Source organism: Suricata suricatta, chromosome 6, assembly GCF_006229205.1.
Source record: "Suricata suricatta isolate VVHF042 chromosome 6, meerkat_22Aug2017_6uvM2_HiC, whole genome shotgun sequence".
In the NCBI taxonomy this organism is placed as follows: Eukaryota; Metazoa; Chordata; class Mammalia; order Carnivora; family Herpestidae; genus Suricata; species Suricata suricatta.
This window is the reverse complement of record NC_043705.1, coordinates 105303058-105326637: the sequence shown is the minus strand read 5'-3', so window position 1 is coordinate 105326637 and position 23580 is coordinate 105303058. Positions and strand designations below refer to the sequence as shown.

At 37.2% G+C, this 23580-nt stretch overlaps 1 long non-coding RNA gene across 1 annotated transcript; it reads right to left on the bottom strand.

Annotated features, from left to right (window-relative positions):
* Positions 1-1980: 1980 nt before the first annotated feature.
* LOC115293784 lies at positions 1981-22750 on the bottom strand. Its single transcript, XR_003909595.1, has 3 exons — positions 22685-22750; positions 3090-3159; positions 1981-2518 (listed from the first exon to the last, which is right to left on the bottom strand). It is a non-coding gene; the product is annotated as an uncharacterized LOC115293784 (long non-coding RNA).
* Positions 22751-23580: the final 830 nt, after the last annotated feature.

Sequence of the window (23580 nt, the reverse complement as noted above, 5' to 3'; positions counted from 1 at the left end):
CCCCACCTCACTCTCCCTCTCTCTCGGCCCCTCCTCCACTCATGCTTTCTCTCTCAAAAATTAAATTTCTGGAATACAAGTATTTAACTTAAGTGAAAATGTACAATTGTAATTTTATACTTTAAACCTAATAGTTTTAAGGATATTCATCCACTGTCACTCTCTCACCCACCATCTAAACTATACATTACTTGAGGTGTGGAAATAAAGTTGTGTGTGTGTGTGTGTGTGTGTGTGCGTGTGTGTGATGTGGGGGAGAGAAAATGTGAGAGCTGTTTTGTCAGTGATAAAGTGCTCTAAAAATTCTACATGTTGTTGGTTATGATAATCTTCTAGTGAGCGTTACAGGGTTATGTATGTCATTGGCTCCTCATCCATGCTAGTAGATGGACAGACTCACTTATTAAGAGAGACACAAAATGAGGAATATTCTGTTGCAGCAACTCCTAGGTGGTAACTGTCCTCACCTTCTGCTGCAGTCTTGAGTGTAAGTGTCAGGGAAGGTCATGCATTGATTTCCTTGAAAGGCATTGCCTGTGTGGCCGGGTTGTAATTGGATTTTGTCCTATCATGAAAGGGATCTTACAATGTTTCCTCAGGTGCTGTTGGTCTAGCATTAGCCATTCCCCCTGATAACATTCTGCCTCGCTTCCATTCTTTCAAACCCAGACCCCCAGGGGTCTGGAATGTGGAAGTATTAACATTTAGATTAATTTTTCATGGCAGTTGGGTTATTGGATTTCTCTCTCTTGCCGACTCTCCTTAACCTGGTATAACTATCACAGTCTGCAGTGGACCTCTTAAGTAGAAAGCATTGGTGGAAAAATGTCCACTAAAAAGGATTGTAACAATTCAGAGTGTATCCTCAGCATTTGGCGGTGGGGAGGGGGACCAACCTCACCATGTTCAGCAGCACTGGAAAACATTTGTAAAGGTGTCTCTGTTTGTATCCCAGGGACCTTTAAAGATCTTTCAGTTCCTCCAGGTCTCTAAGTGGAACAATTTGTTGGTCAAGTCAGAAATGTAATTGTCATGACATATATGAGACAAATTGTTCTCCTTTCTGCTGAAATCAAATATGTATTTAATTGTTCAAATAAAACTCTTTAGATGAGAAGATTTGAAGAAAGTTGAGGATTTTACAGTTTTATTATTGAGTTATTCCCTAGAGTATACTTGAAACTCATTTATGTGGGACAATTATGAATTTTGTTCCACATGTCTCCATATAGAAAAAAACACATCGATTCATTTTTCTATATCATATTGAATTCAACTCTGAGGCCCAGTTTTCCAGCTGCTGATCTTTGGGGTAATTTCCTCCTCTCTACTTTTATGCAAGGATTGGGATAGTCTATGTATTTCTAGAGCATAACTAAACAGCGTCCATGAAGTTCAGTTTACCATAGTCACATCAAAACCTCTATGTCAAACTTGATGGGCCATTGGGAGAAGGGTAAATGTCACTGTTCCGAGTGGGGAGCTGCTGATCTTTTATGAATATCCCTAAGCAGTGATGGAAGAGTCACTAAAATTGTAGCAAAAAAACTGGAGTTGATTTTCAGCCATTTCTGAAAATCTCATTTTTTTTTAAATGTTTATTTTTGAGAGAGAAAGTGCGTACAAATGGGGGAGGGGTAGACAGGGAGACACAGAATCCAAAGCAGGCTCCAGGCTCTCAGCCATTAGCACAGAGCCTGACACGGGGCTTGGACTCACAAACTGTGATATCATGCCCTGAGCCAAAGTCCAATGATTAACCGACTGAGCCCCCCAGGCTCTCCTGCTTCTCAGTTTTTAAGACTCCTGACTGCTGACACATAACTTGACCATGGCATGATAGCCAGATGTTACAGCACAGTTACAGTTAAAGCACTGTAAGAGTTCAGAGTGTGAGAAAGTAGGCAAAGAGTGCCACTTCTTGAAAGTCTTTATTCTCTCACCAAGTCAACAGGATAGGTCTTACCTGCCAAGTTAGAACCAACGTGCCCTCACCTTTCACTGGGCATTTAGTGAAAGGCCTGTCATATCAGAATGTTCAAGTCACTGTAGAGGCATACACCTCTCCACTCACAGAACTGTACCCTCAAAAGAATACCCCAAGCCATTTTCTTCTCCCATTAGAAGAATTTTGCTTAGACATTTGGAAATAGTTCTCTAGGGAACATTTACACCACTGGCACTGGCTCCTGATTTCTACCTGTAGATCCATGTTATTCCAGGGAACCTGACCCAAACCCCTGAAAAGTCTTAGCTACTGCATGGTGTGGACAGATTTTGCTTGTTACTTGTGATGGGCACAAGGGTTTTCTCCTCCAGCCTCTGTCCTATGCAGTCTTTGTGTACTTGAACCTCAGGGGTGGGGCTGCTTCTCCCTTCAAGGGTTCCAAGCTCTACCTTGTACCAGAGGGTCTTGGTTGAGAGCAAGTTTCCTGCCATCCTTCACTGGTGATAGTGTAGAATCCTTGACTTGAGTTTCTTGGCCCTCCGTTAGTGGAAGATAGTTTTGGCCTGCAACCTGGGGAGAAGAGGGTGGGTTCCATACTCCTCTCTAGTGGAGATAGCTCTTTCTTGTTTCCATAAGAGTCTATCTTATTTATCATACTGGAAAAAAGTATAAATGTTTAACAATATAGTTTTGTTTGCTTCTTTGGGTCAGAATATGTCAAAACTGTCCTTTTCACACATTGCTGGACACAGTGCTGAAAGATCCAACCCCTATGAAGGAGGACTTTGGTAATATACTAGAAAATTTTAATAATCCCAATTTTATGAATCTTCCCCCAAATATGCTAGAATAGATTTTTTTGGGTACCATTTTTATAAAACAAAATAGAACCATTCATTATAGGGATCTGCTTGAATAAATGATATACTTATACAATGGAGAACTATACTGCCACCCAAAAAGTAAACGAAAAATATATACAAATAGATAGTCCTACCCAAGATACGTTGTCAAAGGGAAAAATAAGAACAGTAGGTAGGTAGGTTGGTAAATGTGATAGTCTTATGGGTCCCCAGTTGTTTAGTCAAAAACTACTTTAATTATTGCTGTGAAACCATTCTGTAGATGTGATAATACTTACAATCAGTTGGCTTTAAGCAAAACAAATTGTCCTCTATAATGTGGTGGGCCTCATCCAATCAGTTGAAGACCTTCAAAACAAAAACAGGTTTCCTGGAGAAGGAATTATGCTTTTAGACTGTAACATAGAATTCCTTCCTGAGTTTCCAGCCTGCTGGCCTGCCCTAAAGATTTCGGATTCCAGACTGCAATGTCAACTCTTAACTGAATTTCCAGGCTACCAATTGAATATATCCTATTGATTCTGTTTCTCTGGAGAACCCTGACTGATCCAGTAGAGGAACAGAATGATATGGCATGGTGCCTCTTGTCTAGAAGATGAAATACCTGAAGGATAAAATAGAAACTGCCCCTAAAAATAGTAAGATCTGCTAAAGGAGGTGATGGGAACAGATAGAGGGGAAAATGAGACCTAGAAGTACATCTAATATACTTAAACTTGCTTTCTACAGATATATAACTTTTAACTCCTGATTTTGGCAACAGTTAAAGTTTAATTTCTTGATGAATTTCACATTCTTTTTAAAAAATATCATTGCATAATTACATATAGCAAGTAATATACTAGCTAGTTTTCCAAATTTTTGACCTTTATAAAAATGGACCCATACTTGATTGTCTTGCAACCTGCTTTGTTCCTCTAAAGTGCCTTTTCCTGATAGTCATTCATGTTGACACCTGTTTATTCCTTTTTCTCTACTGCATAGTATTACATTGTATAAATACACCACAGTTTTTCAATTCTCCCATCAATTACTCTACCATAAAATTTTTTGAACAGAAAAAATATTTTTGAGCAGATATTATTATACAGGGGAAAGAGTTTCTCTGAGGTATTTTAAGAGTAGAATTGCAGAATTGCCTGGGGTTAGAAGGGTGGGAGCCTTTTCTATTTATGAGGTAATGCTGACTTTTCCTTCCAGACAATTGTACCTATTTGCACTCCTAGCCAGGAGTATATGAGTCCCCATTGCTCTACATTCTTATCAAACTCATTATTAAAAGTTTTTCTAATTTTTGCCAACCATGGTAGTTAAATCTGTTGAATTTTAAATTTCAGTAATTTTATTATCTGTATGCATCTCTTTAGTTACCTATCAAAAATCTAGTTCTCTCAATTTCTTGTTATTTTCTATTTCTTAATGTTTTTCTTTTTGATCAAAAATTTTTTTTCATGTTTATTTTTGAGAGTTGGAAATAGAGCATGAGCAGGAGAGGAGCAGAGAGAGAAGGAGACAGAGAATCCAAAGCAGGCTCCAGGCTCTGAGCTGTCAGCACAGAGCCAGATGTGGGGTTCAGACTCACAGACTAAGATCATGACCTGAGCTGAAGTCCAACCCAACGCTTAACTGACTGAGCCACCCAGGCTTTCCTGCTTCTCAATTTTTAAGACTCATGACTGTTGACACATAACTTGACCGTGGAATGATAACCAGATGTTACTGCATAGTTAAAGCACTGTAAGAGTTCAGGGTGTGAGAAAGTGGGCAAAGAGTGCAACTAGTGCCCCACTGGTGGTTTTTTTTTTAAATGGTCTTAGAGTTTACATTCTTTTTAGATTTCCTATTATCTGCAGTTCATGGGGGTTTTAGCCATCTTGTTATGTCTATTTATTTTTTAGTTTGTTTGCTTATTTATTTATTTATTTATTTAGAGACCAATAACAAACAGGGGAGGGTCAGAGAGAGAAGGAGAGCGATCAGAAGGATAAGGATTGCAAGTAGGCTCCTTGCTGTCAGTGTGGAGCCCGACTTGGGGCAAACTGTGAGATCATGACCTAGCTGAAATCAACCGTTAGATGCTTAACTGACTGAAACACCCAAGTGCTCCTTGTTATGTCTATTAACTCACTACTGGTGTAGCGTGTCCTTGTATATTTTTAATTTTTCTTACTGTTTTCATATATCATTGGCAAATTTATCTGATAGGATCTTAGCCAGTTGAGGGTGTCTTTCTCCTAGGTGGTTTTACATTGGCTTCTGATGATTCTTCTAGGAAGAGGCACTGTAGTAGCTTGGAACCATTTGGGTTGGGAGCTTCAGAATCATTTGTGTGCACTAAGTTTTGACTTGAAATCCAAAGTTTTGATGCTAAAGCTGTTTTAATGCAGTAGAAAAAGAAAAATGTTCATTGGAGATGTGCCATTTACCTAGAACTGCCCTGGGTCTATTCTGAGAGGAAGTCCTAGAAGAGTTTTGATCCCAATTAAATGAAAAAATAGTGTCTTGTAATCTGTTTCTTTAAAATATATTAAAAAGCTAGAGTTACATAAAACTTTAAGATAATTAATTTGTACTGATTTTATTTTGTGTTCCCTTTATACGTCCTGTATTTTCTGAATATTGTAGACAGGAAATATATAGTGACAATGCCTTCTATTTCACTAATTTTATTTTATTTATCAAAGGATATAATGATTGAATAAATAATTTTCTTTTTAAAAATTTTTAAATGTTTTTATTTCTGAGAGAGACAGAGAGAGAGAGAGAGAGAGAGAGAGCGAGAGCACACAAGTTGAGGTGGGGGGGTGGGCAGAGAGAGAGACACACAGAATCCAAAGCAGGGTCCAGGCTCTGAGCTGTCAACACAGAGCCTCATGTGGGACTCGAACTCACCAACTGTGAGATCATGACCTGAGCTGAAATTGGATGCTTAACTGATGGAGCCACCCAGGCACCCAATCACTTTCCCTTTTAATAACTGAAGAAATGTTGGATAATGATGTCAAAATTATAATCTGGTAATTCATGTAATGAAAGACCTATGAACTCTAAATTGAATTGAAGCCAACAACAACAATAAAAATGTCTCCAGTGTGACTATTTTTCCAAACTCACATGTATGATGTGCATGTTGTAGTCCGGGCAGCTTTGTCCTGTTTCTATTCATTCCCTTTTGCTGTGTTGCTATGCCTTTTTTTTTTTTTTTTTGTCCTATTCTTGGTGAAAATTACTGCTGTGACTGGCCATGTGGATATTCTCTCCTATTGTCTTTAAAAGCAAAATTCTATCTTTGGTTATATGATTCTTATAAGGCTTTTGTTTTCTTATTTGTATTAATGTATGTATTAACTAAGCTTATAATATTTCCAGTAGGCATGACTATAGAAGATTATACTAGGGTTTAGGTGTAAGGAATATTTTTAAGGAGAGTAAGTGTGATGCTACAATTTTTTATAAGATAAAGTACCTTTTTAATAATGGCGTTGAATTGCTTTTCTCAGTCTCTACCTATTCTAAGAAGGAAAATGTAAGCCCTCACATTATTTGGGAATCAATCATTTGAAGTATATGGTGAAAATGCAAACTTAAAAAAAAAAAAAGTAAAACAGAGGTTGTCAAGTAGCCAAAAATATGCTTTCTTCTTACAACTTTTTCCTAGAACTATACAATTTTAAGAAAAGTAGTCATTTGATTTCATTACTCATAGCAAATTAAATGTAGCAAATTGTGACTAGGGTTAAATACACTCCCACTGACAAGAGATGACTAGTGAGTGAAGGTCCAGGAATGGAGGGGTAGAAAAGACATAAGAACCATTTTGGTCATCTAAAGAAGGAGGAAACAGCCGTCTACATAGTGGTTGCTGCCCTACATTATTGGCAGGTCCATAGCGTTCTTTTCAATGTGGTTTTCTCAGTCTCTGATAGTGTTTCTTTATTACAATATGTGTGTCAAAATAAAAGAATCCTCACTGATGTTTACCATCCTGACTTTGAATCCATAAGATTTCAATTAAACTAAGGACATTGTAGAAATAAAAGATCACTCATAGAAAACTTGGTCTATCCACTCCTATATATGGAGGAGGAAACTGAAGGGCATAAAATGAAAATGACTCACCTCAGTGAGGTGGTTAGTGATGGACCTAAGTAGAACAAATGTCTCCTAAATCTTATTTCAGGCTATTTTCATGACCCTATATAGTTTCAGTGAATTAAATTCTCATGGTAAGTGAAGCATTTTGCTCAATAATTGGCATACGATATCTTGCTTGGTCTCCAAAACAGCCTGACCGTGTTGGTGATGGTATTATCCATATTGTGAGGACCAAAGAATGAGGCTTATGGAGGTTGAGAAACTTAGGAAATGGAAGCAGAGTTTCCATATCCAACTCCAAAGCCCTGACTCTTTACCCACCCCCTACTCTCCACCCTAAACTTAGGATCCCTCCCTCAGATTCAGTTTCCTGTTTATAAAAGCAGGAATGTGTGTAAGCCCCTTGGATTGACTGTTTCAATGGTTACTGGTTCGTAAATCTACAAGCCAAAGTTTCCAAACAAATGGGGCTTTAACTGAAAGTAAGAAGATGGGGCACCTGGGTGGCTCAGTTGGTTAAGCGTCCAGCTTCAACTCCAGTCATGATCTCCCAGTTCCTGAGATTGAGCCCTGCCTCAGGCTCTATACTGACAGCTCAGCCTGGAGCCTGCTTCAGATTCTGTGTCTCCCACTCTCTCTGCCCTTCCCCTACTTATGTTCTGTTTCTGTCTCAATAATAAATAAACATTAAAAATTTTTTTAAAAGAAAAAAAAGAAAATTGACCTAAGGAGAGAATTACCTCAATGGTAGTAATAACCCAAAAAACTGACTTTGACAGGATGCTATGTACTTACAGTAATAGATACACTATATTTTTTCATATTGATAAAATAGGTTGTATCATACCATTGAATTCAGTCCAGGAAAATCATGCATGGAAGATTATTCATTTCACATATATAAAATATTTTCAAATATTTGGGACATCCTTAAAATTATTAATGTCCTGCTGATGACACTTTGAATATAATGTGACTTGTTTACATTTTTGTTAGCAGTTTGTGCAAAAAAAGGAGAAGGTGGTCAGGCATGTAAGGTATAGGGTCTTTGTGGTAGGGTCTGGTGGCTGTTTGTTTTGTGCTTTGTTATTAAGTGGCAGGCAGATAAAGAGAATAGGTGACCTTACCATCTAGAGACAAGAAACCTAATCTGAGACCTTTGAAATGAATATGGAAATGGCCTAGCCCTAACCTCCTTCTATGCATACTTCCCAGGTGACACTGACCTTACTTAGAATGACATTTCACTTCTTTAATAGTTTATTGCCAAGTTGGTTTCCATATAACACCTAGTGCTCTTCTCCATAAGTGCCCCCCTCCATGACAATCACCCCCCCTAGCCTGTTCCCCCTCCCTTTTCAGCCCTCAGTTTGTTTTCAGTATTCAAGAGTTTCTCATTATTTGCCTTTAGAAATTATGGTAATGCGGGTGAGGTGGAGAAGGAATTTGGGGGTACAAATATGGAGTTATTTGCAATCTTGTTCCTTCTAGGAATTCTATTAGTTGGGTATATCAGAAGTTAAGAAAATGGGAAGAGCACCTTTTCTAAGTGAGGTTATTAATGTGATATTAAAATGATAGAGCTAGTTCTTTTTGAGGGCTATGTGTGCATGGCTTCACTTATTCCTGATTGGTTTATGAAGTGGATACCACGGTCATCTCCATTTTAGCATTAAGGAGACCCGGAAATTTAAGTAATATATCTTAAGATTACACAGCTGGTAACTTTCTTTCTAGAATCTGTTTTAGCTGTAACTTCTTTTTATGATGTACTAAAAAGATTTCTCTTTTTTGTCAAGGGAAAGCAGGAATCTTCAGCTAAGAGGAAAAAGAGCAATGAAGGAAAAATCATTTGGGAAGAAAAATGGGGGGTTACTATGTGAAAGACAATGATTTAGGAAAGACTGGCAGGTGGGGGATGTAGGAGGAGGCTGCAGTAGGACCAGTCTAGATTCTGAAATATAATGTGTGTGTGTGTGTGTGTGTGTGTGTGTGTGTGTGTGTGGTCTTTAAAGTAATATCTGGATGAGTGAGGCGATGTGATGTAGTGTTTAAGAACTCTGTCCCTTACTGGACTCACGAGAGAACGTGGATGTTCTTTTGAGGATCTCCCCAAAGATTTTCTAAGTTCTCATAATGTTTGCTATATTCAAGTCACTACAGCCTATAATGTTCCTCAGTAGACTGAACTAGAGGAAAGCCCCTAGCACTACTGCTTTGTACCACAGTATTAGAAGTACAACGCACACCTATTGGAAGAAGAACATGGTTGTGATAACTGTCTTATGAAAAGAACAGGCCAATTTGTTCCTGAGATGAAAATTAAAAATGATGCTGAAGCCATTAAAAGTGATATGAGTGATGCTATTAGAAGTAATAGGAATTTGACAGGTTAATTTTTGTGATTTTATGTAATTAGTGTATTGGGGAGCTTGGTTGAAAAGGTGGAGTTGCTGGATCAAGCCCTTCATGCAGAATCTGATTATACTTAGGCTGTGTGAAGGCGGCAGGCACACGGCTGTAGTTTATGAATGAAAAACATTTTGTTAGTATTTCAAAGGAATGGGTTCCTAAAAGTGAAATAGCTGAGTAAAAGGGATTTTCGGTGCCATTTGTTCACCACTTCCAAGCTCGCCTCTCCATGAATGTCATTTTGGTCTATTATCCTAGTGATAATATATCCTAGTGATAATAGTGAAAGAAATGCTTAAGAAAAAAGATAGGGGGAACCGGGGTGGCTCAGTTGGTTAAGCCTCTGATCTTGATTTTGGCTCAGGTCGTGATATCATGGCTCGTGAGACTGAGCCCTGTGCGGGGCTCTGCGCCTGCTTGGACTTCTTTCTTTCCATCTCTCTCTGCCCCTCGGCTGTGTGCACGCTCTCTCTCAAAATAAATAAACATTAAAAACTGATAGAATATCTAATTTTCACTAAAAATATACTAGTGTTTTTTTACCCCCAAATTATAATGGTTTCTTTTTTAAATGTTTTTAATTTTGACATAGGATGAGCAGAGCAGTGGTATCTAATTAAGTCCTAACTGCCAGTAGTTCCTTATGGGAACAAGGTCTGCCTTAGTGAAGGGGGAACACGGGAGAAGCATTGCCCTGTGTAATCCAGGAAGCTAAGTAGCTGCGGATCGATGCGTTCAGTGACACACGTTCCTTCCATCGCCCTTTTTCAAAATCAAGATTCTGCTGTTTCAATCCATTCTCCTTCTTTTGAGGATCTCTTTAAGTGCGCTGGATTCCTGGTTCTCCTTAGAAGTGCAGCTCATTATTCGGTTCTTTGCCAGTTCTCACGCATACTAATAAGGCTTTCGTGAAATGTCAGCAGTCACGGACCATCTCTTTTGTCTCATCTTGTGATTAGCGAATTTGCTGGCAACCTTCGTTGTTCCATTTGGAGAAAAATTAAATATTGGAGTAACTGTAGTGGTCTTTGTAGCTATGGACCAGGAATTAAGGTTGGATTAGGAAACTTCTATGCGAATTTATGCATGTTTCTTAATGTGTTTCTTTCCTATGGTGTAAAAGAATTTTTAAAATTCCATATCTACTAATTCCTTAGGGAAAAAAATGACAAAAAGGAAAATGCTTATTGATACAGAGTTAAGTTTTTTTTTTCCTAGTCAGCTAGAGCCATCTCAACTAAGAGGTATTGAAAATCTTCTATAAGACAATCACTAAGGAAATATGAGATTTCCTTAGACAGATAAGACCCTGTCTCTGCCATCAAGAAGCCAGTCTAGTAGAAAAGACAAATGTTTAAACCAATATTAGATTATGGTATATAGGATAAAAAAAATAGGTAACAAAGACAGGGATATAACTACCTCTAACTTAGAGGTGGCAGAATTAAAAACCTCTTTTCAAGCATATACAAAACTTGACACATGAGGGAGTTCTGCATAGCATAGTAGAGAAAAAGGCACAGATGGTCTTTGGCAGGTGTGTTAGTTTTCTAATTCTGTGTGCCAAGTTACCACAAACTTGGCAGGTTACCTGCCTGATTTTAATCACAGTTTGGGTAGGTTAGAAGTAGAGACATGGCGGTGTGCCTGGGTGGCTCAGTCAGTTAAGCCTCTGACTTCAGCTCAGGCCATGATCTCACAGTTTGTGGGTTCGAGCCCCACATTGGGCTCTGTGCTGACAGCTCAGAGCCTGGAACCTGCTTCCAATTCTGTGTCTCCTCTCTCTCTCTGCCCCTCTCCCACTCACACTCTGTCTCTCTCTGTCTCAAAAATAAATAAAAACATTAAAAATTAAAAATAAAGTGAAGACATGGTTTATCTGGCTTCTTTGCCCAGATTCTCATAAGCCAGATTTGTGGGTCATCCAGCCTCTGCTCTCTCATCTACAGCTCAGGTCCTCTTCCCAGCTGATGTGGTTGCTGGCAGATTTCAGTTACATGTTATTATAAGACTGAGGTTCTCACTCTCTTGCTGACGGTCAGCCAATGGCTCTTCTTAGTTCCTAGAGGTCCCCACAGTTCCTTCCCTGTGCTGTCCGTAGGCAGTTTACATCATCACTGTATCAATTCTTCCAGGGACTATGCTTGGAATTCCTGGCCCTTTTGAAAGGACCCCTACCTGATGATCTCCCTTTTGATGAAGTTGTAGTCAACCGTTTGGGACTTGAATTTCAGCTGCAAAATCTCTTCAGTTTACCATGTAACAGAATCACAGAAGTGATGTCTCATTACTTTTGCCATATTCTGTGGTTAAAAGAAAGTTAAGTCCCTTCCCACACTCAAGGAGAGAAGATTATACAAGTTATGAGTTACTATGGGTCATCCTAGAATTCTGCCTATCTGTGTAGGTGGACTTGAGCAGGAATAGGGTTGAATCATCAGAGATCTTGTTCAAAATGATAAGAGGCGTGGATCCTATACAACAGGTTGGTTAGTGTTGGATTTTAATCCAAGGAGGCATGAAATTGAATAGATAAAAGAGAATTTCTTTGGCTGTTTGAAGAATAGTGTGACAGTGAAGCTGGATGGGAGGCAATTAGTAATTAACTCAGGTTAATGATCTCAAGAGTACAGTGTCCTCATGGTCTCAAGAGTACAGTGTCCACAATGGCCACAGAGATGGGGAGAGGAGACAAATACTGGAAATATTGAGCAGGGAGAATGGGACAGTAATTAATGAGCAATCGGAGGGTGGCCAGCACCACAATTGCATTTAGCTGCTGTTTCTCTAAATCAAGATTTGATTCTAAGGAGACGAGGGTATGAAGTATAGTCTAAATGGGCTATTGATGTATCTTGGGATATAATATTATTAGATTTTAATTTAAAAATTTAGTGTGTGTTTAATTAGATTATATTTATGTAGTAGTCTGTAGTCCCAAAGTAATCTTTGGCATGGGTAAATAAAATACATATTGTTAAGTTGTGACCATAAATAGATATTTTGTAACCTTTAGATCAATAAAATTTTAAGTTATATAAGAGTTGGAAGAACAGTTCAAGGGACTCGTGTATGCTCATTGTCTACATTCAGCCATCTGTATTTTGCCCCTTTGGCTTCATATCTATGTGGGGATAGAGATGTGTATTTATATTTTAACCATTTGAGAGTAATTTGTAGACCTCATGCCTATTCACCCCTAAATACTTTAGTGTCAATTTCCTAAACATAAGGTTTCAATTTGCTAATATTCTGTGAAGGTGATTTTCATTTATGTTCATATAAGATTAATTGGTAGTACTTTTTTTCTTCAGTGACTTTGTTAAATTTTTGTATCAAGGTATATTGAGTTGGAAAGGTTTCTCTATTCTATAAACAAATTTCTGTACAATAGGTATCATTTTGTCCTTAATTATTTTTTAGTATTCACTAGTTATACAGTTTGGGCAAATAATATCTGCACATCATTCACTCAGATTCCCCAAATGTTAACTTTATTAACATAATTGTTTTCTTTTCTCTTTATACATGTATACATATAAAACATAATATAAATATTATGTAACATAAATATAAATATTTTCCTGAACTCAATACCATGTACTAAGTTACAGAGATGATAGCTTTTTATCCCTAAGCATATCAATGCTTAGTTCCTAAAAACAAGGATGTTCTCTTTCATAATGACAATTTCAAAATCAGAAATGAATGTTGATACAGTGCTATTATCCAATATACAGACTTTCATCAAATTTTATAAATTTTTTCATCAAATATTCACTAAGAGGCAAAATCAAACAAACAAACAAACAAAACCCCTCCCAAACCTCAAAAGTTCTAATTCAAAATCATACATTTCATTTAGTTGTCAAATCTCTAAAATCTCCTTTAATCTGGAATAGTTCCTTAGTCTTTAATTGTCTTTCATGCCCTTGACATTTTTGTAGAATGACTCTCAATCTCTGTCTTCAAAACAATATTTTTCTTGTTACTGGATTTCAGTTACAAGTTTCTGTCAGGAATGTCTCAAATGATGTGTCCTTTTCAGTAAATCAAATCAATTGGCATGTGATCTACTGGAATCATTCATGGTGCTGCCAGCTTTACTTTTTTGGTTTTGTGGGTGTCAGCAGATTTTCTCCACCAAAAAGGTACTACTTTTCCTTTTGTAATTAACAAATACGAATAATATGTTGAGACTCCGAAAACATCCTGATTTTTTGTTACCTTTTGACACCTTTTAGTTTTAGCACAAATGATTTTAGCCTTAAATTATTACTACAAAGGCAATTACCCAATGGTGGTTTTTGGTTTCATCATTCCTACTACATTTTACTTGGCATTGTACTGTAAGAAGAGTTTTTGCATCTCCCCCATTAATTTTTGCATTTATATATGTGTGTGTAGCCTCATGTAGTCTAATGTGTTAGGTAAAATCTAGTACACTAACTGGTTTTGCTCACATTTTCTCACATTGAGCTGGAGAAAGTCCCTTTCAACTAGTCTCTGTGTCTTTGATGTATACTGATTTTTCTTTGAGCACTACTTAACTTTGGAAAGTTCCAGGTTCATATTATATTTTGCATCCACAGCCCTGAATTCAGCCCTTTCTCTACAGTCTTATAGTTAAGAATGGCATCTAGAAACTATTATCTAGGCACAAACTATTTTTTGCTACTGGATGCCATTGCTTGTAAACCTCTTAAGGAGATAATATGTGTATGTGTATGTGTGTACATATACAGACATAGCCACATCTATATCTAAAACCGAGGTCACTGGATACTTCCAATTCCACCAGATTCACTAGGGGGAAGCCCCTTCCATATTCCTAATTCTCTTCTCTGATACTGAGACATATGACTCTTATTTTCCAAAGTATGTTCACTTACTTCTTCAATCTTACAATATATGTAATTTGAGTATTGCTATTAGTTATTAGTATTTAGTAATGCTAAATTACTAAATTTAACAAATTTAGTGTTGCTAAGCTGAAAAATACATCAGTTGCCTAGAGCTTAACATTTGTTTACTGTTCTTGTTCTTGGCTTGAGGGTATAGACTGAAAGTAATGTATTCCGAAGTTCATTAGAGCAGTTCATTTTTCTTCAGTGTTATTATGTTATTCATTTGAATAAGTTATGTTCATTTAGTTCACTTTATTCTCACCCCCCCACACCATCTTTGTTTTTTTGTTTAAAGCATATTAAAATAATAGGATATTAAAATCCAGGGCTATACAAAAAGTCATACTAGAATGTGTCACTCTTCCAACCTCTGCCATTCCTTCTCTCCAATTACCATTCCCGCAACCCTTCCTTCCTGGACCTACGCTGTACGGAACCAATCTGTCTCATTTATGGTTTATCTTTTCTACTTTGCTTTTTGTGCAAATGAGATTTCTGTAAGTTTTATTTCCCCTTCTTTCCTACAGCAAAGAAGCCTAATGTAGCTTCTCTGCACTTTTTTTTTTTTTTAAAGTAACACTGCATTTGTACTATCTTTTCTAATAGTTATAGGGTTTGTAGTGATGTTCACTCTTTTACTCCTCAGGTTGATAATTGTGGCTTCCCTGTTTTTTTATGATCATTTCATGAGGAGTTAATCAATTTTATCAATCTTTGCAAAGAACTTGGCTTTGGACTTTATTCTGTTTGTCCTGACCTGTAGCATTTCCTTTCTTCTAGCTGTGTTGGATTTTTTTTTTTTTTTGCCTAGCTTTTTAGGATGGAAACAGATTGTTGATTAAAAATGCATCTCCTTTTCTAATATAAGCATTTGAGGTCATACATTTCTCCCTAACCACTGCTTTAGCTACATTCAACAAGTTTTGATGTCATTTTGAAATATTTTTTAATTTCCCCATAACTTCTTTCACTCATGGATTATTTCTATGTGTGCTGTTTACTTTTTAAATATATAGAGTTTTTATAGATATTTTACTTTTACTAATTTCTAATTTAATTCCATTGTAGACAGAATCTTATAAAACTTCTGAGAATTTTTTTCTTTTATGCCCCAACATCTGCTTTTTTGAACATTCTATGTACACCTGAAAAGAATGGTTAGTTTGAAGTTACTAAATTTAGTGGTCTATAATGTTATCTATGTGGTTTTTTCCTATGTGCTTCCTGATTTATTTTATTTATCTTGTTTAAATTATTCATTTATTATTTTTTAGTTTGATTGCTCTGTAAGTTACACAGAGAGGAATATAAAAGTTACTAATGACTATTGTGGAACTGTCTATTTTCCCCTTTAGGTCTTTAAATTTTGCTTGATGTTTTTTGAAGATCTTTTATTAGGCACATAAATTTATGATTATTGTCTTCCTGAAAAACTACCAGTTTTATTGCTGTGAAATAGTCTTCATTATCTCTTGTAGTCTTGACTTAAATTCTATTTTGTCTGCTATTAGTAGAGTCAGTCTGGCTTTATGATGTTTATTTGCATGGTAAATCATTTTTTATTCAGTTTTAAATTATTCTTAATTTAAAAGGCATCTTTTGTAGACAGCATATAGTTCTTTTTATATCCAGTCAGTCATTTTTCACTGTTAATTGGAGTATTCAATCCATTTTTGTTTAATTATTGATTAGGTAGATTTAAGCCTATCATTTGTTTCTTTCCATTAATTAAGACTGGCTGATTTATATATTTGTTTATTATGGTTTCCCTATTTTTTCCTGACTATTTTTAGGCTAATCAAATAGTCTAGTTTTGGTAGTTCATTTTATTGGTTTTTTTATATGTATGTTTCAGCTATATTTTTTGATGGTTCCCTAGAGATTACAATATGCATTTTAATTTTTTTAAATTTTTTTATTAAAAAAATTTTTAATGTAATTTTTTTTGAGAGAGCGAGATCGTGAGCAGGAGAGGGTCAGAGAAAGGGAGACACAGAATCCGAAGACAGGCTCTAGGTTCTGAGCTGTCGGCACAGAGTCTGACACCGGGCTCGAGCCCATGAACCGTGAGATCATGATCTGAGCCGAATTCGGACGCTCAACCGACTGAGCCACCCAGGCGCCCCATACGATATGCATTTTTAACGTATCACAGTGTACTTAGAGTTAGTTCTATCTTACAAATCTATGTAAAACTTGTAACATTTTGGCCTGTTTGACCATTCATCCATGGGGATGCTGACATACATATTACACTTATAATATGTGCTGTGATAACACATCTGTGAGACAGCACTATAAGTAGTGTTGAAAGTTAAGATTATTCATTTAAGCAGTCACATGTCTTTTTTTTTTTTTAAGTTTATTTTTGAGAGAAAGAGCACATGTGGGTGAATGTCAGAGAGAGAGAGAGATTGAATCTCAAGCAGGCTCCTTACTAGCAGCACAGAACCTGTCTAGGGCTGGAGCTCACCAACCATGTGATCAAGACCTGAGCTGAACTCAAAAGCTAGGTGCTCAACTGACTGAGCCACCCAGGTGCCTCCACAGGTCTATTAAATAAAAGAAAAATATGTAGACTTTTCATACTGAAACATACATTTATGATTTCTGGTGATCTCCACTAGTTTCTGTAATGCTAAATTTTAATCTATCATCATTTCTCCCAAATTTGAACAATACGATCTACTATTTCCTGAAGTGCAGATCTTCTGAAATAAATTCTTACAGTTCTAATTTATCTGAAATATCTTTATTTTGCCCTCATTTTGATGGTGATTTCCATTGAGCATAGGATTCAGGGCACAATAAGTTTTCTTTTAACAGTTTAAACTTTGTTCACTTGTCTTCTAGCCTCCTTTTTTGGAGATCCAGCCATAATTCTTATGCTGGGGACTACAGTGTCCCCTGTATGTAATTTGTCTTTTTTTCTCTGGCTACTATCAGGATATCTGCTTATCTTTGCTTTTCAGAAGTTGGATTATAATATGTTGAGGTTTCGTTTTCTTTGTAACTATCCTGAATGGGATTTGATGAATCTCTTGCATCGGCAAATTTGTTTTCTTCCCAGTTTGGGGGAATATTTGACCTGTTTCCCCTAGTTTTTTTCTGTCATGTTTTTCTTTTCCATACTCTGGAACTCTCTTCCCCATCCCTCCTCCCCTCCTCGCCGTGTGTGTGTGTATGTGTGTGTGTGTGTGTGTGTGTGTATAAACACATTTTATTGTCTTTATAATAAAAGATGAGGCTTCATTTTGGGTCATTTGGCCCTTCATTTTTTCCTCCTTCCAGTTCAAATGCTTGAGTCTTTGATTAGCCAATATTCTCAGATCTACAATTGGCTCAACACATTCAAACCTTAGCACAATCTTCTTTGTGGTTTTTGTCCTTTCTCCAGAAAATCATCCTACTTACTGTCCTAATGTCACTTTCCCTAGGTATACAGAGAATTCTTGCACTTCTTGTATGGGTCATTTTGTGGCATTGGTACTTGCTATCCTTCTCATAGAAAGTCCAGTGGGTTTTAGGAATGTTCACAATATTTTCAGGCATGTTATTAGGAAGGATGCCCTTACTTAGATTTCATACCATTTGATATTGTCCCATGAGCCTCTAAGGTTATGTTGTTACTGTTGTTTTAATCTTACTTCTCTTTAATCTTTTTTTAAAAATGTTTATTTTTTTATTTTGAGAGAGAGAGTACAAGCAGGGGAGGAGTAGAAAGAGAGGAGAGAGGGAAGTCCAAGTAGACTCTTCACTGTCAGTGCGGAGTCTAACACAGAGCTCAAACTCATGAACCATGAGATCATGACCTGAGCCAAAATCAAGAATTGGATATTTGACCAACTGAGCTACCCAGTGTAAGGCCGCAGAGATGATGCAGAAAACCGAGGTCAGAAATAAATGTAAAAGGCCTTTATTGGGAGCGCTCTTGGGTGAGGTTCCCTGGTCCAGACAGAATGGGCCAGAGAGGTCATGCCAGGCGGTGGGGTGGTATGTTTTTATGAGGTTGGCTGGGGAGAGGGGGTATGGAGCATTGGTATGTCCATATAGGGTAGTTTTTTGGTGTCAATTCCTTGTGCCTTGTTCCGGGTGAGGACATGTCCATTGTTCAAGGCGAGAAGACTCGGTGAATGGTCTCCTGGGAAGTTTCTGGGGGGGGAGGGGCCATATTGAGGTAGGGAGGTGGCCCTTGTTGCATGGGTGTCTGAAAGTCACACCCACCTCTGCTGCCAAACACCCAGGCACCCCTGCAGTTTGCTTTTTCAGACTTTTCAAGTAAAATTTTATTTCATATAAATTACTGTTCAGGTTTAGAATTTTCATTTTATTCTTCTATTAAGTTTACGTTTTTCGGCCTAGTTTCCTATCTCTTTATAGGGACATATTTTCCTTTACATTTGAAAACCTAGAGTTAATAGATCCTTTCAAGCCTTGTCTGATAATTCCAACTGATGTGGTTTGAAGTGTTGTGGTTCAGAGCCCAAGGCCAAGAAAGAATTCTTGAGACCTCTTGGGTGCAAAAAGTGGTTTCAATAAAGCCTAGGAATAGAACCCCCTGAAATTGTGAGGAGTGACTGTATACTTGGGAGTGGGGGAAGGGAAAGTCAAGGGGAAGTTTCCAAAGGGATTTTTCCATGCTAAAGAAGACTCACTGGAAACTGGAGGCCTAGCTATTGTCAAGCTAAGGTTGTCTTTTCCACTAGGAAAGCATTAACATTAAGAAAGTAGGGATTTCCTGAAGAAATGTTTATACTCTGCCTGCATCAACTATTTGTCAATGGGCTGTATATTATTAGGAAATTTAATTTTATCTACCATTTCCTTCTGCCTTTGTTTCCCCACATCATAATATCTTGAACATTTTAGGTTCAGGAGCTATTGACTTCTTTTTCTCTTCAGTATGAATTATATTTTCCTGTCTCTTTGAGTCTCCCGATTTTATGGTGGTAGAGCCCCTCCCTAAGGCCTCTGGTGACCATCTCAAGACAGAGGAAGGCAACCTGGCTCTGTGCCAGTGAGCCACCTTCCTCAGGACTCTAACAAAGATCACCCATTCAGACTGTACATTACCCTATATGGAAGACCGGTAAAAACAAAAGGTTGTACAAAAGTCAGCCCCCCCAACCCCCCATGCTCAGGACTCAGCTTTTTGGGGTCTTAGCCTGCTTAGATGCTTCCTGCCAAGAAAAGCTTTGCTGTCTGGACTCTGTGTGTGACTCACCACTACATTATACTACATGTTCCTAATGATACATTATAGGGATTCTGATTCTGGTTTCCTCCAAAGAGTGTTCATTTTTGTTGTAGTAGGCAGTCCACTTAAGCACCAAACTGCCTCCCTTGCAGGGAGTAGAGGTTGAGATCTCTGTTGAGTTCCTTTTGGTTTTATAGCTGTTGTTTTATACTGTAAATCTTAGCATCTCCCAAGCACTTACCCACTGGGAAACCAAGGATTTGAGTGATATTCATATGCAGATTTAGGGGCTTTCCTCTACCCTCTCTTCCCTAGATTTTCTTCTCATTTTCTAGCTGCTGTGGCAGCTCTAAGCTCCATCCTCTGACTTCTCAATTCATTAGGACTATGACATCTTGCATGAATTCTTTCCACCCAGTTTCCTGAAGATTAGGGAATGCCCACAGGTGCAGGTGCAGGTTTAATAAATGTATATATTTTCCAGGACTGTTCTCTTCTTTCATTCTTTCAAGGGCCAACTCTCCTCTAATTCTGTCCCACTTTTTTTTTTTTTTTGAGTGGGAGGGAGGGAGAGAGAGACCGAGAATCTTAAGAGGCTCCATGCCTAGTGCAGAGCTTGATATAGGTCTTGATCCCATGACCCTGGGATTGTGATCTGAGTGGAAATCAAGAGTTGGACACAACAGATTGAGCCACCCAGGTGCCTCCATTCCTGCTTTTGATTGCTCTCTCTCTAGACCTTCTAAAAAAGTTTTTTTTTCCTGTTTTGCCAGTGTAAAAATAATAAGCTCAACTGCCTTATAGGAAGTAGAATGAGAGTAAGTAGATATTTCTAGATTCCTAGATCAGTACTGTTTAATAGGAAACTAATTATATACATAATAAAAATTTTCTAATAGCTACATTAAAGTAAATATAGGGAAAAGTTATTTATTTAACACAACATTACTAAAACATTGTTTCAACAAGTAATCAACATAAAATAATTAGTAAAATATTTTCCATTTTTGTTTTAAGTCTTTGGAATCTGGTGTGTATATTGAATTTCTATCTGGATGCTAAATTTTTGGCAGTTAAAGAGAAATGTAGTATCACTGAAATAATAAAGTTATGCTTAATAGAAACATATCTTACATTGCTTCAGTTTCTAAATTTAAATAAACAAAAATAAAGTAATGCTAAAAATCAAATTCTTCAGTTTTACCAGCCACATATTAAGTGCACAGTGGCTACACTTAGGTAATGGCTACCATACTGAGCAGCATATATAGGTCGAGCTAATAATAAAGGACTTCTGTATTTTCATTAAGGGAAGTGGCCTGGTAAGGTAGAAGTACCATTTTATAGGAATTTAAAATAATTCATATACAGTTACCCCTATTTTGTAAAAATAAAAAAATAGACTTTGTCTTTCAATATTTATAGAACTATGAAAAGAAAAATTCATAAACTTTTTGCAAAAACAGTTTGGTAACTGAAAAGCCAAATTGGTTTGCATAAAGCACATCATTTATGAGCAAACTTTGTCAACAAATTACTATTTTTTTAATAGAACACATTGTTCATTCTTCTCTGAATGTATCCTTCTGGGATTCATATTTAATAATATCCTGGCTATAAAAACATGCTACTTTTAAAGCATTCCTTTTTGTTGGCTAAGTAATTATAATAATGATGTTGATTATTTAAAAAGTAGTCTTTTGGTATTATTGTTATAATTGCCTTGATTCCCAAGGCAGAAGTATGTCTAAATTGGCTTATGTAAAATTCCAGCTGTGTAAACTAGCATAAAAATCTCATAAAGAGTGATTGACTTGGTAGAAAATACCTCTACAAACTGAGTGTTCTTAGTACCCTATTTGGGGGTGGAGGTGCAATGGGAGGCTATGTGACAATTCTAATGACTCATCAAATTGCTCATAGGTTTTACTACCATATCTAGTTGATTCCACCTGTGGTGAGTTCCATCAGTGTCCAAATAAAATGAATCTACTTAATCACCCCCAAATCAAAGCCCTAAAATTTCAGGATTATTATGCAGGAAACCAAGTATGACTAAGAACAGGTGAATTTGCACCATCTAAATTCGGGCCCAGTGGTCATGCATATGCAACAAATATGGTTAAACTACATAAAGGCAATGTAGAAGAAAAGGGGGATGATAAGAATAGTGATGCTATCTCATTTTGATCTACTAGTCAACGAGGAATCAGGCAGTTAGAGAAGAGGATCAGAAGGCTTCATTATTGTAGCAGCTCAGTTGATCTTTGGGTGCGTGGAATCATTTGTCTGAAAGTTTCCTGAGCACTTGTTATGTATCATGAAAGGACTATCTTCTGGAAATACTGTCCAATAGGATAATCATAGTTCCTACCCTTAAAAAGCTAAGAATTCAGTGGATAAATTGGTAGACAACGTGCCAAGAAGTTTACAATTGGTTTCATTTGTCATTAAAAACAAAACAAAAACAATTGGGTGGCCCTTTTTAGGGAAAGAAACTGAGACCTAGAAAATGACTTTAAGATCAACAAAAATGGACTGGGCAGGGCTTGCATTTAAACTCCGGTTCCATCACATATTCTTAACCACCATCTGTATTACCTAACAGAAAGAGATCATCTCTGCATTGGCATCTCTTGGTTCTTTGTGAACAATCTCCTGTCCCCGCCCTAGGATATAAGTTTTTTGAAATCTAAAGGTCCTGATATCCTTACTCATGGCTCTACTGCTCATGTGAGAAGGGATCTGCTCACAAAATTTTATTACCTATGTGAAGTGACTGTGTCCTGGATTCCTCAGGTTATTGTTGTAGATCCTATACTCTGGGCTTCAGTAGGTTTTGAATGTGTAGGAGTGATCCAGACTTCTAAGAAGTGGCTCATTTTATTTCTTGGAATTAAAATAATAGGTTTCTGAACCTGGAAAGACATTCAGATTATCTTTCCCTATCCCGTTGTCTTTATTTAGACTTGGATACCAATTCTAAAGAGGTGGAAACTTGTTCAAGATCTGAACGTTCATGTCAGTCATTAGACCCAATTATCTTGATGCTCAGATATTGTTTCATATGTATCACAGAAAACTCTTGCCTTTTAGAATTACTTTCACCAAAGTTTGGACCAAATAGGATTCTAAATTGGAAAATAGTCTTGGAAAAACTTCTGGGGTGTATATTCTTCCATACATAAAGACACTCATGTTTTCTGAGCATTCCTATGGGTGTGGCTTGGAGGTTGGAGTGAGTGAGGGCCACTCAACTTACTTGTCACTGAAACATGGGTACTTGTTGCTGAAACATGGGTACTCACAAAGGGAGGAATGATCTGCTTGCTTTGTTAGCCAGGCTTTTTCAGAGCATTATACTTATACGTGCTGAAAGGGAAATAAATATTTTACAATCACAGAATCACAGGATTGTTGATCATGGCCAACCTTTCCCCATCTAATAATTAAGCCCTACTTTAATATGTGTATTTCCTATGTGTATTTTCTCTTTTGTTATTTACAACTCCATTAGATAAAATTAACTCCATTTTGCAAATGATGGCTTGGTTCATATAGTAAGGAACAACAATTGCTCATTGTCAGAGCAAGATTTAGGACTTAGCTCAGTAAGAATCCTGCATTTGTATTCCACATGTTTCACATGAAAGTTTGCTTGCATACCTCCAGCAACAGAGGACTCATTGGTACCTAGTACATTCCTGCAGATCTTTGGGTTGTTGTGATTGTGAGAAGGCTTATCTTTTAATGAGGCTGAAATGTGTTCTACTGGGATTCTGCAAATTAATCATGCTTTCTTTGAGATAGTAGGGCACAAGTGTGATTATTTTTTCATATACGATGATTCTTAAAGAATATGAGGAGAACTCCCTCTGATATCTCTTTTTTCTTAAAGTTATACATCCCCATGTCTTTCAAATGGTCTCTTCTGGGACATGCTTTCTAGTTACCTTTCTTTCCACTTTCTCTCCTCTGAACTCATTTTACTTTAAATGAGCCTTAGAATGAGGCCCCTGATTGACTAAAATAAGCACCTGGTAGAATTTATTGGGTAGGGGGCAAGGAAATGACCCAGTGCAGTGACTTAGGTAATATGGAAGTTTTTTTCTGTTGCACATAAACGTTCATAGGTGAGTGTTCTGAGGTCAGCAGCAT